The sequence below is a fragment of the Thunnus thynnus genome, chromosome 17 (genome assembly GCF_963924715.1).
Source record: "Thunnus thynnus chromosome 17, fThuThy2.1, whole genome shotgun sequence".
Taxonomy (NCBI): Eukaryota; Metazoa; Chordata; class Actinopteri; order Scombriformes; family Scombridae; genus Thunnus; species Thunnus thynnus.
In genome coordinates this window covers 3,248,443-3,265,088 of record NC_089533.1, presented here as the reverse complement: position 1 = coordinate 3,265,088, position 16,646 = coordinate 3,248,443, and the positions used below count along the sequence as shown (strand labels likewise).

The window sequence follows — 16,646 nt, the reverse complement described above, 5'->3', positions numbered from 1 at the left end:
CAGATATTTCCCTCAGGAGTTGGTAGAGAGCAAAAACAGAGCTAAAAGAGAATTAATATTGGACTTACATTCACCAGGTGGACAGAAACACGACTCCAAATGAATGATAATGTTGCTCCATAACTGCTGGATGTGGAGATTAGCAACTGTTTGCTAACATGTTAGCCACAACTACTTTATAAGGTGATAATATGACAGAAGTCGAGTTTAAAGACTTTTCTTCTGAAAATAAGTGGACAAAAAACATAATGTCAAGTAGCTTTAACCAGACAGAAACAATAAACAGACCCAGAATAGAACCCTGAGGAACCCCACAAGTAATTATTGATATTATTAATGAATGATAATGTTGCTCCGTAACTGCTGGATGTGGAAATAAGCAACTGTTTGCTAACAAGTTCAACACATCAACTTAAAAGCTGATGATATGAAAGCGTTGTGTTCACTACTTGTTTCTGCTGAAAGGAGGTTTAAAGCTTCAAGTTTGTTCTAGGGGACATTAAAATCATGTAGGAGGCAGGAATTTGATCAGTTTTATTTAATGTCATGTTTATTTTGTAGAAATGGAAACTGTGACCTCATGGTGGAGCTGGAGCTGCATCATTTGGATTCATCCTCTGGAGATCTGCATCAAATTTTACTCACACACAGGCTCAAATGTTTAAAATAATTCATCCAGACATGATTCAAACTCACCTGAACAAACACTCAAACTGTCTGCGGGGAGTAAAGCAGCAGCAGCAGCAGGATGGAAGCAGGATGAGGTGCCGGTGTTGTCGGGGGGCAGGACAGCAGGGCGCAGCGAGGGGTCACAGCAGGGAAAGGTCGTACCTGTCTGACGCGAATCACAGCCTCTCTGACGTCCACGAGGGATTCCCACACACAGCATGACACAAAACCACAACCACATACAGACACCGGCGTGTTACAGAAACCACCTGATCAAACCCCGCCGGCTGTCTGATTTCCATAAGAACAAAGAAGGTCACAGCCAACACTCAGCTGCTGTTACGCCTGAGGGGAATAAACTGCAAGAGGAACATACAGTGCTGCTTGAAAGTTTGTGAACCCTTTAGAATTTTCTGTATTTCTGCATAAATATGACCTAAAACATGATCAGATATTTACACAAGTCCTAAAACTAGACAAAGTGAACCCAATTAAACAAATGAGACATTTATTTATTGAGGAAAATTATCCAATCTTACATATTTGTGGGAGGCAAAAGTATGTGAACCCTTGCTTTCAGTGAGTGGTGTGACCCCCTTTTGCAGTAATAACTTCAACCAAATGTTTCCGGTAACTGTTCATCAGCTCTGCACATCAGCTTGGAGGATTTTTAGCCCGTTCCTCCTTACAGAACAGTCTCAACTCAGGGATGTTGGTGGGCTTCTTTGCATGAACTACCTGCGTCAGGTCCTTCCACAGCATTTCTTTAGGATTAAGGTCAGGACTTTGACTCGGCCGTTCCAAAACATTATCTTTCTTCTGCTTTAACCATTCTTTGGTAGAACGACTTGTCATTTAGTGTCGTTGTCTTACTGCATGACCCACTTTCTGTTGAGCTTCAGTTCACAGACAGATACCTTGACATTTTCCTGTAGAATTGGCTGGTACAACAATGATTGCAAGCTGTCCTGGTTCAGAGGCAGCAAAGCAGCCCGAACCATGATACTACCACCACCTTGTTTCACAGATGGGAGAAGGTTCTTATGCTGGAACGCAGTGTTTGCTCATCGCCAAACAGAACATTTCTCATTCAAGCCAGAAAGTTCGATTTTGGTCTCATCCATCCACAGAACATTGTTCCAATCATGTTCTGGCTTATCCATGCGGTCTTGAGCGAACCGTAGACAGCAGCTATGTTCTGTTTGGAGAGAAGTGGCTTTTTTCCTTGCAACTCTGCCATGAACACCATCGATGTTCAATGTTCTCCTGATGGTGGACTCATTAACATCGACTGTAGCCACTGCAAGAGAGACCTTTAATTTCCTAGATGTTACCCTGGGGTCCGTTGTGGCCTCCTGGACCATTACACGCCTGCTCTTGGTGTGATTTTTGTTGCTCGACCACTCCTGGGGAGGGCAACAATGGTGTTGGATGTCTTCAGTTTGTATATGATCTGCCTGACAGCTGACTGGTGGAGTCCAAACTCTTCAGAAATGGTCTTGTAACCCTTTCCAGCCTGGTGAGCATCAACAACTCTTCTTCTAAAGTCCTCAGAAATCTCCTTTGTTTTGATTTAAACACCCAACTCTAATTTCCCCTAATTATTATTCATTATTCTAATGAAAAATAATGTCTGTTTTTGATAAAGGATAGCTTCTGTGTTTTTCAAGTCTGTCATAATACTGTGGTGTAAGTGGAAATGGTTTCTACTCTTTAAGAGATGACAGCCCTCGTGCCAAAGTTCATATGAAGCTAAAATGAGGCTTAAGCAGTTAGCTAACTCGAGTCAGTATCTTCCAAAGTTACAGTCTGTTTGGTAACAGACCCTATAAAAGCTCATCAAATGGGCTGTTGTAATGTCAGCTACAGGTAGGTACCGCTGTTCTCTTTTCAGCCTCGTTGAATTAGCTATTAGCAGCTCCTGTTTGTAGCGTAGCCATAGACGTACAGTCAACGATCACTGAGTTACTTTAATACTGAGGAAAACTTAAAAAATGTGATGATTCTCATGCAAATTCTGACGCCTCTTGTTTTCTCTTATCTCTAAGTGGATTTATGGAGGTTTATTGGAGATAATGATATCCTCGAGAAGTCTAAGTCACACTGAACGATACCAATATGTGTTTCATGTCTGTATGTTCAGATTTGACTGAGTTATGAGTTAAATAACAGATGAGCACAGTGAATATTTCATTCCCAACGTTCCTCACCTCCCTCAGTACAAACGAGGTGGGGAACGTTTGACTTTACGAGACAGGAGGGACCACCTGAGCGCACCGTTAACTCAGCTCTCTGTGCTTGAGTGTAGACTGAGGAAGGAAACAGACGGCAGCAGAGAGACAGAACGTACGAGCCAAAATCATCTGCTGAGATTTTCACTTCTCGTATCTTGATGTTTGTCAGACTCCACGTTAATGAAACACCTCGTACTGTCTGAGAAGGACGGACACGCTCACACCTCAGACCTTGTGGGGACAATAACAAAGGGAGATGGTGTCTGAGTTCACCTGCAGTTGTGGGTGCACACACACACACACACACACACACACACACACACACACACACACACGCAGGTGTAATGTCATTCATTCCATCTATAAAAGGATACTTAAAGTGTGCCAGGTGGTCAGTGTCACACTCCGCCACCTGTGTCATCGCCAAGACCAGATGCTTCCTGCCGCAAGTGGCTCTCTGAAAGTATCTGTGTGTGTGTGTGTGTGTGTATGTGTGTGTGTGTGTGTGTGCGTGTGTGATCTCATCAAAGCTCTCGCCCTGTGGAGACTCTTTATTAAAACACCTGTTGGGTTTTCTCTGTAAGATCACACCTGTCCATCATTGATCACTGACGACAATGACCAAAGCTGCCAGGGTGACAGTGTGAGTGCTGACATGTTTTCTGTGTGTTTGTGTGGAAAGTTTTACTTCTGCCAGGTTTTTCTCTGTCTGGTCTGGTGATAGTTTACGACTTGAGAGCATTAATGTCATTGCACAACTCAAGATAGTTGTATGATTAACAAGTTGTTCACATGATGGTTAAAAATATCATGAACAGTCAGCGTAGCACTATTGTTTTCAACAAAACCTGGAAGTTCCAGTTTCGCGTTGGCTCTCTAAACATTTGTAGTAATGTAAATAATTAAACATCCAGTCTCTCAACAGTATGTCGTGTTGTTTACTCCCCGGGCCTCATGTTCATGCCAGACGTGTCCCGCCGGTTTGGTATCTTGGCGACACAGCGGGATGAGAGGGTGCGGCGATCTCAGTCCAGTAGTACACTTGCAGTCTCGGTGCCAAGAACGAGGGCGTCTTGGTGTCGCCCACCTGCTCAGAGCAGGTCGAAAGCTCGGCGCACTTATGTTCCATAATACCGTCACTTTATATGTTGAAACCACACAAACCGCTTTATTCATGATCTGCTCATCATTCCATGCCATCAGTTTTATTCTGATTTTAGCATTAATGTTGACCAGACTGAATAAAGTGAATAATGAGTTCTTCCCTTATAGCTAGCATCCTAAACTGACGGCCTTTCCTTCAGTCTGACTCTCTTTACAGCCACCTGAAGGTGGCAGGTATCCGTTCACATGTGCAGTCAGACACGCCAGATTCGCTGGTTAAATTTTGTCCAGTAAGCACCAGACTGCTGCAAAAGAACTACAGAAACCTCCATGTTTATGTGCACAAACTTTTTGCATGTAAAACAGTCAAAAAAAATAATTAAAGAAAAAAAAAAACTAGAAATACCTCCTTGCAGCTGTACACCTGCTCCAACCAGTCAAGTTGCAGTTTACATCCATGTCTGTCCAGATTCATAATATTAGTAGTGAAGGCTTTGAAGGAATTTAATAAAAGGTATTGAGTGTATTTTTTGGCATGATTCCAGTGAATGATTCCCGGTGAGAAACATGCTGTCTTCATTATTATTATTATTGAATTATTATTTTTACAGAGAAGTACAGAGAACTGACAGAGAGCTTCGTCTCATGGTGCAACGATAATCACCTGAAGCTCGATATCAGCAAAACCAATGAGCTTGTGGTGGTCTACCGGAGGAGCAGGAAGCCCCCCGTCCTGGTTGTCTATCCAGGGAGAGGATGTGATGGGATCCAAATCAATAAAAAACTGGACTGGACTCACCGACACTTGAGCTCTTCTTCAAGTGACAGAGCAGACTGTTCTTCCTGAGGAGACTGAGGAGACCAACAGGCTCCTGCAGATCTTCTATCAGTCTGTAGCAGCCAGGGATCTGTTTTGTGGTGGCATCAAGGGTCGGAGGTCAGCAGTCTCAACAAGCTGTTAAGGAAGGCCAGCTAGGTGATCGGGTTGGAACTGGACAGTGTGGAGACAGTGGTGGAGAAGAGGGAAGAGGAACAAGATCAAAGCCATCTTGGATAACACCTCTCACCCTCTCTACAAAGAGCTGTGGCAGATTGGCAGCTCGTAGCAGAGAGAAGGATGAAGGACAAGATCAAAGCCATGTTGGATAATCCCTCTCACCCTCTCTACGAGCTGTGGCAGCTCATTCAGCCATCAGATCATCTCATCCAGGTGTAAAACAGGGTGCTTCAGGCTCTGCTTTGTGCCCACTGTACAACACCATTGATATCTACTGTTATATATCATACTGTACCCATTATGTATTATATATTAATACACTTATACCATTAAATTACTCTATATTACATCATTTCACCTTGTTGTTGTCCTTCTTGTTATTTATTGCCCTCCTGGTCTCAGCCATGTTGTTCTTGTCTTGCTTTACGTCCATTAGTGTGTACGTTCATAACAGACTCAAACTCCTCGTATGTGTTCACATGTTCGGCCAATAAAGCTGATTCTGTCATAACGCAAAGTTGTAGCCATGACAGTAGACGACGCGTCAGATATGGATGTTGATGTTGAAGATCTAAACAGTCACCACAGTGTCGAGGTGGGAACCGAGACTAGTGTCACTGATTCAGTATCCGACCAAATGTGAAATATGGTTTCAATCAAGAGTTATGGGGTTGAATAATGGCCAGTAAGAACATTATGATGTCACAGTGAAGTTGACCTTTGACCTTTTGAATCTAAAATGTCATCACTTCATCTTTTTATCCTGTTAGACATTTGTGTGAAACTTTGTCCTAATTAGTGTATGAATTCTTGAGTTATGGCCAAAAACGTGTTTTGTGAGGTCACAGTGACCTTTGACCTTTGAGCCAAATTTGAAATTTGAAAATTGTGTTCACGAGAATGAGACGGACAGACTGACAAAGGACGAAATAATAAAAACTAATAAAAATAACAAATAATAATAACATAATAAAAGTATATTCATCATCTGCTGTTGACAGAATATTTAAGCTGTTATTTTAAACTTTTTATATCCGAGACAACAACACGTTTCCTCTGATGAAAACTCTCCACAGGATTTCCCAGCTGTCAGTGGGTCGTGACGGGGGTCAGCCTCCGACACGCCCACCTATAATGTATGATAGCGTATCTCTCTGATCCCGCCTCAGCGCAGCAGCACCTCACTGTGATCTGCTGACAGTCATTTTTTAGCAAACCGCCATTTGTTTTTTCGCAGCCTTTAATGAACAATAAGGTCACAGATCATCGTGTTAAACATCAGCTAGCAGAGTTGAGACCGTGAGCGGGTCGAGGAGTCGTGGTTAGTCTGTAATCTGCACACAGAGATTACAAGTAAAACGTTGAAAAAATTACATCAGAAGAGAATGTTGGAAAGTTTTATGAATATGGACGACGGTGACAAATAATCCTGACAAATATCTGTAAAACAAACGTCCCAGTTTTCAACATTCACTACTAAATTGTCCCGGTTTTCATCACAATTAAAATAATAATTATATTATACCTGTTTTCAGTGCTTTCACAGATAATAATTAATACCTAACCCAATATAAAAACATAAACAATACACCAGGTGTCTTCAACACTGATTTGTCTGTATGTGTGTCAATCAGTCAATGTGTTGTTGTCAAGACTGTTGCTATGACGCTTGTGGCTCTTTCTGACAGAACCTGTCAGTATGCTAACGGTTAGCCATCATACTGAAGAGAAAGTCAGTCTTTTCTAAAGAGCTCCAGCAGTCTCACTCCTTCCTTCCTTCCTTCGTAAAGTATCCAGCAATGAAAATGCTGAGCTCTGCACACACTGCAAGAGTACGTGTCAGTCGTGCACAGTGGAAATACGGATATAAAAGATCATATCAAGACGGCCAAACATGAGCAGTGGTTTCCCTGAGAGCTCCAGAGAAGAAACTCTAACTAAGAAGAATGACTGCACAGCGTAAAGTACCCGGAAATCCTCTTAAAGGTATCTTTCTTTAAAGGATCTTTATCAGTTTTTGTTATTAATGAGATGTGATTGTGATTTCATGTTTTGACATTTTAATCTTTGTAAACTCGCAACCAGCAGTTATTTTTATATTATAGCCTATAAAGTTATTTATAGGCTACAAAGAGATTTCTACTTTGTTTAAAAAAAATAAAAATAAAAAAAAAGCTGGCAGAGAAAGTGTCACAGTTGGTCAAACATCTCGGTGGATTTTGGGAGACAAACATAATTTTTTTGTCTGCTGAGGTGCTGTCTATGTAGGTGTGCTAAGAGCTGAAATAATTGTCCCCATCCTGATGAAAACTCCTGTGATGTGTGTATAAGCACATATATGTGCACATGCATGAACGTTTGAAAATATGATTGCCTTATTATGGGTGAAGTTTTCATGGCGGTTGTAGTTTTTTCTGTCTTCACAAAGTAATTTTTGTTAAACTTTGTTAAAATCACAGATGTTTCAACGTCTGACAGCAGCTGCTGTGGAGGAGCTGAGTTGTCTGAGAATATGGAAAATAAACTCCAGGAAAAAACGCTTCATTTTTCCTGAAAGACTGATGATAGAAAGGCTGAATGAGAGTTTACTGGTGGAACAGAGACCAGTGACTCATAATCTAATATTTTGGAGTTCAGGTTGGAGTTTTTGCACCCGAGAGGTGAAGAGGCCTTCATGGAAAATAATGCAGAGAAGATGCATAACGTGCGGCTCTATATGACTCATCCTCAGTGTATTCAGGCCATATGTTGCGGCATTCATGTGGATCTCTGTCAGCGTACTCTGGCGCTGCCGGGACACCCGAGGGTGCTGCTCGTCGTCGGGATAAATGGATTGTTGTTTGGAGAGCTGGAAGGTCCAGATGGAGCCCAGAACCGTGGAGAGAAGCCACGGAGTTTGGTTCTGATTATGAAACGTCTCCATCTCTGTTTTAATGTCAGACACGTTTCTAATATAGCTCGATAATATAAGTATAATACAGTATATTAATATAGAGTTGTTTTTATTGCACAAGCATACTGAATATACATTTGCAGCTCTTTGAGATGTGATAACAGATGTTTTGTGGCTGCACTTAACAGCTGCAATAATTAGTCGATTAAGTGATTAGCTCATTGACAGAAGTTAATCTGCTACTATTTTGATTATCGATCATTTTTTAAGAAAAAATACAAACATTCTCCAATTCCAGCTTGTTAAATGTGAATATTTTCTGGCTTCTTTAGTCTTCTATGACAGTAAACTGAATATCTTTGTGTTGTGGACAAAACAAGACGTTTGAAGACGTCATCTTGGGCTTTTGGGAAACACTGATTGACATTTTTGACAATCACTAATCGAGAAAGATGAATCAATAGTGAAATAATCGTTAGTTGCAGCCCTAACATAACAAGTAGTAACCAGTATCTTATTCCGTTGTCCTAAAACTATTAAAAACACGTCAGTGAGCCACGCCGCTGCACTGGGAGACAGATAGACGGTGATAAGATAGTATTCAGCGACGTGATGTGTTTGTAGCACGTTTACAAATATTTACACGTCCAGACGTCCAGACAGGCCTGCGGACGGGCTGCGGTCCCACTGCCTGTGAGGCCCACATGGCCTTCAGACTGCAGCCAACACAGACACACACACATACACACTGTCCAACATCCAACCTCCACCGTCTGCTCTGTCTCCGTGATTGGACTAAGAATGACTGACACGTATTGTTGTGTGTGTGTCTGTGTGTGTGTGTGTGTGTGTGTGTGTGTGTGTGTGTGCATATAGGTTTGTGTGAAACAGCAGCAGGTGCTCTGTTTATCAGGAGTCATACAGTACAGTTAGCATGAATTACAGGTGTGTGTGTGTGTGTGTGTGTGAGTGTGAGACAGGTGCTGGTCTTGGCACATGCTGTCACACTTTCTTGCTAAAAAATATTCTTACACATTCAACCGCATGAACCTCTTTCTCTGTCCGCTGTCTCCTGTCTGCTCCAGCACAGGTAGGTGTGTGTGTGTGTGTGTGTGTGTGTGTGTGTGTGTGTACACATCTGTCATGGTTGGCATCAGATGACAGTGGAGGCTCCCCAGTTTCCCACTGGGAGGGCAGTGGTCATCTCTATTTGAAGCCTGTTTCTCTGTTTCTGATATCAGGGAAAATGTGAACTTAATTGTATAAAAATAAATGTTTTTGGTCTGATATGTCTGAAAAAACTCAATCTCCTCTCCCAGGACTGAAAAAGCCATAAATGCCGTATGTTTGCCTTTTTCTCTGGGATTTCAATTATCCTTAAATTCTTGTATCAGCTTCTGTTCTTCAGATCCTCATTTCAGCCCTTTAGTCTCTCTTTCCAGTTCAGTTAAGACATTCTCATCCCTGTCATGCTGGTTTAGTATGTTTTAATTTTGTTTAATGGTTGGTTTTAGCGGAGCGGAGCGATGTAACCTCATCCCTGAACTCCTCTTGAAATGCAGTAATATCAGCTCAGGTGCAAAAAGTCTCCAGGTTGAATTTAATCTCGTCACCTCAGTCATCTGTTGTTTTATAATCAATGATTAAATATATCAAGCATGTTGGATTTGCCACTACTCAATACCAAGTGCAAACCAGAATTCTCAGCATTATTCTCTTTTAATTAAGAAATATATAGCTGAATATCACCTGCACAGCCGTGATACCTCTAAAACTCAACAGAAGAGGATCCAGAACGGAACCTTGGGGAACACCTCAAGACATCGCTGCAGATGAAGTTACCGACTGAAAAGCTCCTATCAGAGTTATGTAATTACAGTTTTTTTCTCACCCTTATAGATATGTGCTCTTCTGTTTGTCACTTGTGCCCTTTCGCTGTCTTTTCTGTAACTTATTATTTTCATGGTATGCTATTTTTTCAAATCTACATTTTTATTTATTTATTTTTCTTCATTTCTGTCGGAGTAAAATAATAAAAAGGGAAGAAAATATGCCAGGTAATATGACTGATTCTTGTGTTGAATTAAGTTATGAAAGCAAACAAAAGATTTATTGCACACAGCTACATTTTTCAATGTGCTGGTGCCTTTTTACTAATCATAACCTCAAAAAAACTAAAGAGGAAAAAAATCTGGCGTTTTACTTTAGACAATTAGATGAAAATGCTGATTTGAGAGAAACAGAAACGGGGCCACCACTCTATGTGTTTGTGATTCATTTTTTCTGGTCTTGGTTGACTGATAGGTGTGGAGTTTTATTGATCTCAGACTGGGATTTGTGTTCACCCAAATTCCCAGTTCACCCAATTTAACACTCAGCAAGGACTCAGCAGCGTCAGTTTGGACTGATTGGACTCCGGTAAGTCCGTCCCTGCGGAGACTTTCCAAACAAATCTGACAGGATAACAGACAGACACAGGAGGAATGACTACAGCAAGCGAAGCCTGTCTCAGTGTTCATATGGACACCTGACTGTCGTATCGAGACAGACTTGTCAAATGTGAACCTGTGCTTTAAATACATCAGCACGATCAATGACCTGTGAATGTCAAATCTTCAACACTGTAGTAAAAACACTCACTTACATTTATACATTTGAAGTATTTTCCTCTGTGTTCACACAAAGTGGAGTGAATTTAAAAGCAGTGCAAATGCATATAAAGTCAATGTAAAGATGTGAGTAGATGTGGGTGGGGTGGCGCAGACTGACACAAAGATGCATCCATGTGAGCTCAACTTCAGCAAAAATCTGTTTGTATCTCATGAAGTTGCTTTATAAACGTACAGAGACGAGAGGAAAAAGGAAAGAGACTGGAGGGAAGTAAGAAAAAGAAACTCTGCTGAGTTCAGTCAGAGGCTGAACTGAACACAGACACATGGTCGGTGCATCCGTTGCTAGCTAGTTTACAGCTAACGTTCTGTTGGTACATCGGCTGTTTGGGGCTAATAAACACAAACAGTCCAGCGTTCAAACTCACGTGAATGACAAGGTGAAAATTTGCTCCTCTCTATGTGGACTTTGTTGTTCTGCAATAACATCACCTGGTGTCCTTCTCTGCTCCCGTCATAATTACTACAGCAGCTAGAGGTCGCTACCTATTGATCATAAACATAGGCTACGTAAACAACTCGGGCCTACACTGAAAGCGTAGCGTCAGCAACACGTCCAGCAGAGCACCAGCAGCAGTGACTGCTCCGTCTGTGCGTCTACACAGGAGGCGTTCAAGTACAGTGTTGAGCGTAGGTCACCTGTGTTTTGGAAGCGCTCAGAGCCCAACACACATTGATTAGTTATACATGTAAAACTAGTGTCAGTGTAGTGTGTGTAAGTGTAGACACGGAGTGACAGTTGGAGCACATCGAGGCTTGGAGGGTCGTGAAACTCTCCTGGTTAACTCATCAAACTAGAGCTGCAACGATTATAATCGCAAACTATTTTGATAATCTATTTATTGTTTAGTCCATTTTTAAGCCAAAATGCTAAACTATGAGCTAAAAGAGGCTAAAAAGGTCAATAAAGCTGCAGGTATGTGGGTTTATCACTGCAAACAAGCCCATTAAACTGAGTCGTTTAAATCATTGTTAATATAAAAAATATTTCTAGTTATAAATTAGAAATATACCACCAGTGTTCATCCATATTCTTACTTCCTGACAGGATTTTTATTGTTTTTAAAATACAAGCTTTTCATCCACCAACAGCAGCATTATTTACTTTCTCTCGTGTTTCCCGCTGGAGGAATACGTGCTGCATATCTGCACCGTCACAAATCACAGGCGGAGAATCCCTGGCAGGCCAATTACTGTCTGACCTTGTGAGTTCAAAGTTAAACAGGGAGTGAATCAGAATACACGTCTGCGCTGACAGCTGACACTACATGCTCATTGTCACGTCTGTAATTTATTAAGATTGCAAAAAGAATTTCTGTTCTTTTTATTTAAATGTGCTGGGTGAAACATTTTACTCAATTACGAGTTGCTCCTTTCGAAGTGTTATTATTACTGATGCACTGATGCATAAGCAGCGTTTCAATGTCTCAGCAGGTCAGGATGGAGCTCCTTTAAAGTACTTTACTTACTGATATTCAACAGTGTTAATTTGACATTTGATCTACAACTATTTTATTGTCATTTCACATGTTCCAGCTTCTCAAACGTGAGTAATTTAATGCTCTTGTATGTCATATATGATAATAAACTTAATATTTTGGACTTTTGGTCAAATAAACAACACTTGAATATGGCTTAATGGATTAATCTGACAATTAATGTCAGATAATTGTAAAAAAAACAAAAAACAAAAGGCCTTTTATAATCCCCCACAATGTAATAACATGTATTTAAATGTTTTGTTTTTTCTGATCCAGCTTTTCCAATTTTGGGAATTTTTACTTTAAAAAATTACCGAGGCGACTGTCGATCAACTAATCAATTAATCAACTAATTGTTCCAGCTCTACTCAAAACCTACTTCTATGACCTTGCCTTTAATTGATTTTGTTTTACCTCTATGATTATGCCCCTTCTCAAAGATTTTATTGTCTTTTACTCTTTTTCAATGTCTTAATTGATATTTATCCCGTTTTTGTATGTATATATATAAAATATACATATATTTTATATTTCTTTTGTAAAGCACTTTGAGTCATGAAAGGTGCTCTATAAATAAAGCTTATTATTACTTTTGAATTCTAATATCACCATAGGCTTTTGGAAATATGATGAGCATTTTTCACTTTCTTCTAACATTTCACAGACAAAATAAGTAATTGATTAATTGAAAAAATAACAGAGTTCATTCTACCTCTGAATATTCCTGGTTGTACAGAGTCCTACATTTCCCTCTCGACCCAGTGATCACTCAGGAGAGACGAACACATGTTTCTGTATTAGTATTTAACTGCCACTAAATCCTTACAATTTCTTAATGTCACTTACACAAGATTGTGATTTCTATCTTAAGCCATTAATGTTGCTATCAAACTAAAAAAGAGTTGGAAAACTGCATTTTTCTCAATTAAAAATGTGTTTAAAGTTGGTGAGTTTACCTTCAACTTACATCACAGATGGGCTCCTTCAGCACGTAAAGGTGGACGAGGTTATTATGGTGCAGTCACGCCACAATGCTTTCTATCAGGACCACAGTTAAGGCATTATTAGACAGAGATGACAAGTGTATGCGTGTGTGTGTGTGTGTGTGTGTGTGTGGATGGGACATAGAATTAAATTGACGGGGGGAAATTTTCCGCTTCATGTGTCACCTACTTGTTTATCAAAGTGTCAGTAATCAAACTGCTGCCACAAGAAAATGAGGCTGCCATCGTCCCCACGTCCTAATCACACTAACCAGTCTGTCCGTCCGTCTGTCTGCGCCGCCGAGTTGGCTTCTGGAAGAGTCTCGACATCCTGCACGTTTTTGTATTCTCCAGATTTCCTGCAACAGATTTGGCGTCCTGCTGAGAGACAGCGTGTGACCCCGCTGTCACCGCGGCCCCTGTAAATGTCAGCGGAGCCGTCAAGGGCCGATCATCCCGACGGGAAAACACAAGACGCTAATGGTTGTCCTTTATTTCTTTATTTTTTTTATTTTTTTGGCTAACATTTTCAGGTGTCTGCTGATGAGAAGAGCCTCCTCTGGGCTTTGGCTTCACCTCCGTCTTCTGACATTTCTCCTGTGAGACGCGTCTTGTCACATTGTGTTTTCAGCATTTCAGGCCTGTCGTTACTGCAGCAGCTCTGGAAAAAGCCACCAAAGCTTTAAAACCTGCTAATAAAACTGATTCATTCAGTGTGAACTTATTAAATGTCTCATCAAACTATTAAGTCAGAGAGAACAATGATATCAAGGAGTTTATGTGATTTAATTAAAAAATGTAATTTATTAATAAAAGCAAAGCAAAGCGGCCACAGCTGTAACTCATGTTTCTGCACTACATCAGTGCACTATAGTATACCCCATGGTATAGAACACATAAGCATTATGAAATATTTAGCCAAACAAGAGCACAACCTTACTATCATTTGTTTTTATTCGCCCCAAACAGCCAGCGAGCAACGGCAGGCACCGACTAGTCCCCACCTGGACAACGGGAGCCAGCGTGGGTGGTGATGTTACTGAAGCTCAGTCCTCCTGATAACAACAGTCATACTGACATTTATCCGTTAACACTGAAAGATACATTATCAACTCTTCTCTCTTTGTTTTGCTGTGATAAACTGCATTAACCTGTCACACAAAACTCCCCCCCCAAAAACCTGTTGATTTACTGCACTTCCCAGACAACTACAGACCTTAAAGTAGTAGTAACTAAGATTGATGTGATTTATTTGCAATAAACGGATCAAAAGGATGCCAAAAAAACTACATCATGATGCTGAATTGTAAAAAGTGTAAAAGAATAGAGACTGGAGGGAAATAACAGGAAGTACTGGAGTTCCTGGTGGAGTTCCTGAACAGTTGATGGCATTCTGTTTGGGGCATCATTCGCATTGTGTAAGTCGCATCATTTGTGTTGCACGGCATAAATTTGTGTCTTTGCATTTACTTTGTGTGTAATTTCACAGCACGAAAAAAATGACTTCACGTTTGGTGTGAACACACCGTTAAACTGTCTGGTGTCTCAGTCGTCCTCATTGACATGTAGCACAAGACTCTCGCTCCACCCTGTCAGCCTGTCTTTATTGGACACTGAATAAAATAACATGCAATCAAAGTCTCATTAGTGTTATATCTGTATTATTCATGTCAACTCATCTTACACATCCATGATACTTTACACGTAGCAAGTAATATTAGGTAACGTTAGCTACCTAGCTACTGTTAGGCATAACAGTGGCTAACAACACAACTAAAGTTAGTTAACCCAAAATGCTAATGATAGCTAAAGCTGATATAAAATGCTGATTAGGAAAACAGGTCGTAATGTAAAGAATTAACACAAGATAAAGCACATAGCGTTACCTAACATTAGACAGATACGTTAGTTAATGTTAGCGAACTCGTACACTGAAAGCTAGCATTTGACGTTAGCTAGCATTAGCTAGTTAGCCAGTTAATAGTTCTTTTCTTGCCTTCATAGTTGTTTATATATGATGCAGCATATAATTTAAATCCTTTATCTCATTTCCTGGTTGATGCTTTAGTTGTTCTGCATATCTAATGACCATCAGTGATGTTTAACTTTGGCAGCTCTTGTAGACAGCGGGTGTTGAACGTTGCCATTGTTGAACTGGAAGCAGTTGAGCAGTAATAAGTAGGAACCCAGAAATGATTGTGCAAGTATATTAGCACACTATTTCACAAAGTTTAATGCTACATGATTATGACACCTGCCCTGTTAGCACAATTTAGTTAAAGTAGCGAACATCTGGTCTTGCACAGCCTTTCATGAGAAATAAGGGCCTTACTGTGGAACCTGACTACCTGAAGTGATACCCAGCTGCTATAACTTCCATTACATTGTTTTTCTTTAGCTGCAGCATCCAGTGTCTACATGACAATTGATAAAGACTCATTTTAGCTGCCAACCAGCCAACACATTTATCAGTTTTAATGTGAAAGTTAACAATTAGCTAGACTGAGCTGCTGCGACCCCTTCTGCTGTTTGTGACTGACATCCAGGAGTCTGCAGAGTCTTAACAAATTAACAAGACATTCCCAGGTTCCAGCTGTTTCCTGCTTTGTTTCCAGACAAAATCCCTCAGTTTGTGTATGTGTGCTCATCTACAGTGACCTAACAAACCTCACACATGCAGAGTTGGCTGAGGAGCTCGGGGCATCTGGGCCTTGGATTAGAAGCCATGACAGGGAGATGGAGGAGGGATTACTCTGCCTGCCTCGTTTCAGACTTTTCCTGCCTCAATTTGTTTGCATGAGTGAGAGAGAATAGGAAGAAAAAAAGATGCAGTGAGGCTGAATGTGTTGGCCCAACGTCTGCTCCATTATTGGAAAATAACAAAAGAGAAAAACCAAACTGAAGCTGAGAAACAAAACAATTCAAACTGTTTCAAAGCAGATGATCTGTCAGTGAAGCAACACTCTCTCACTAGATCTCCTGATCAGCAGTGACACCACTGAAAGAAGAGTTGTTTTGGTATCTGTTGAAATGGAGGAGTGCGCCAAGCGATTACAAAATTTACAAGAGAAAAAGTGTGAGAGCCTACTGATCTGAGTAAACTTTGTTTTTGACAGGTTCATGCAGTTTAAATGTTTTAAAATGATTGCTTTCTACAATATCTGAACATCACAACTATGGTATGCTTAAAGTCTGACATTAAATTGCCTTTTTTGTCTCATACATCAACATATCTGCTCTGAAAGTCACTTCAGTCCTCTGTTCTCCTTTCAGAAAAAATCAGAAACCAAAAGGGAGAAATTTATATTTTAAATTCTTTGATTTCATGATGGTGTCCCTAGTTTCACATTACTATGATTAAATACATTCCATCATTTGTTTATATTCCCATACAGAAAGTCAAATCTTTGCGTAAAGTGATAACGTGGTGTTTTATCATCGGCAGAGCAGACGGTCACACTGAGCCTGATTGCATCCTGCTACACAACACAAGACCCACAGACTTAAAACTCACATTCCTGCTAAAGTCTCCTTCTTATCTAACTTACAAACATGAACACACATCTTGTCCTGAACCTTAACTTGTTGAATGAGCCACCAAACAAACATTCACCGG

The 16,646-nt window shown here is 40.6% G+C and overlaps 1 long non-coding RNA gene across 1 annotated transcript; it reads left to right on the top strand.

Moving 5' to 3' along the window:
- Nucleotides 1-2,295: 2,295 nt before the first annotated feature.
- Nucleotides 2,296-5,361, top strand: LOC137200891 (uncharacterized). Its single transcript, XR_010932091.1, has 2 exons — nt 2,296-4,528; nt 4,624-5,361. It is a non-coding gene; the product is annotated as an uncharacterized lncRNA (long non-coding RNA).
- Nucleotides 5,362-16,646: the final 11,285 nt, after the last annotated feature.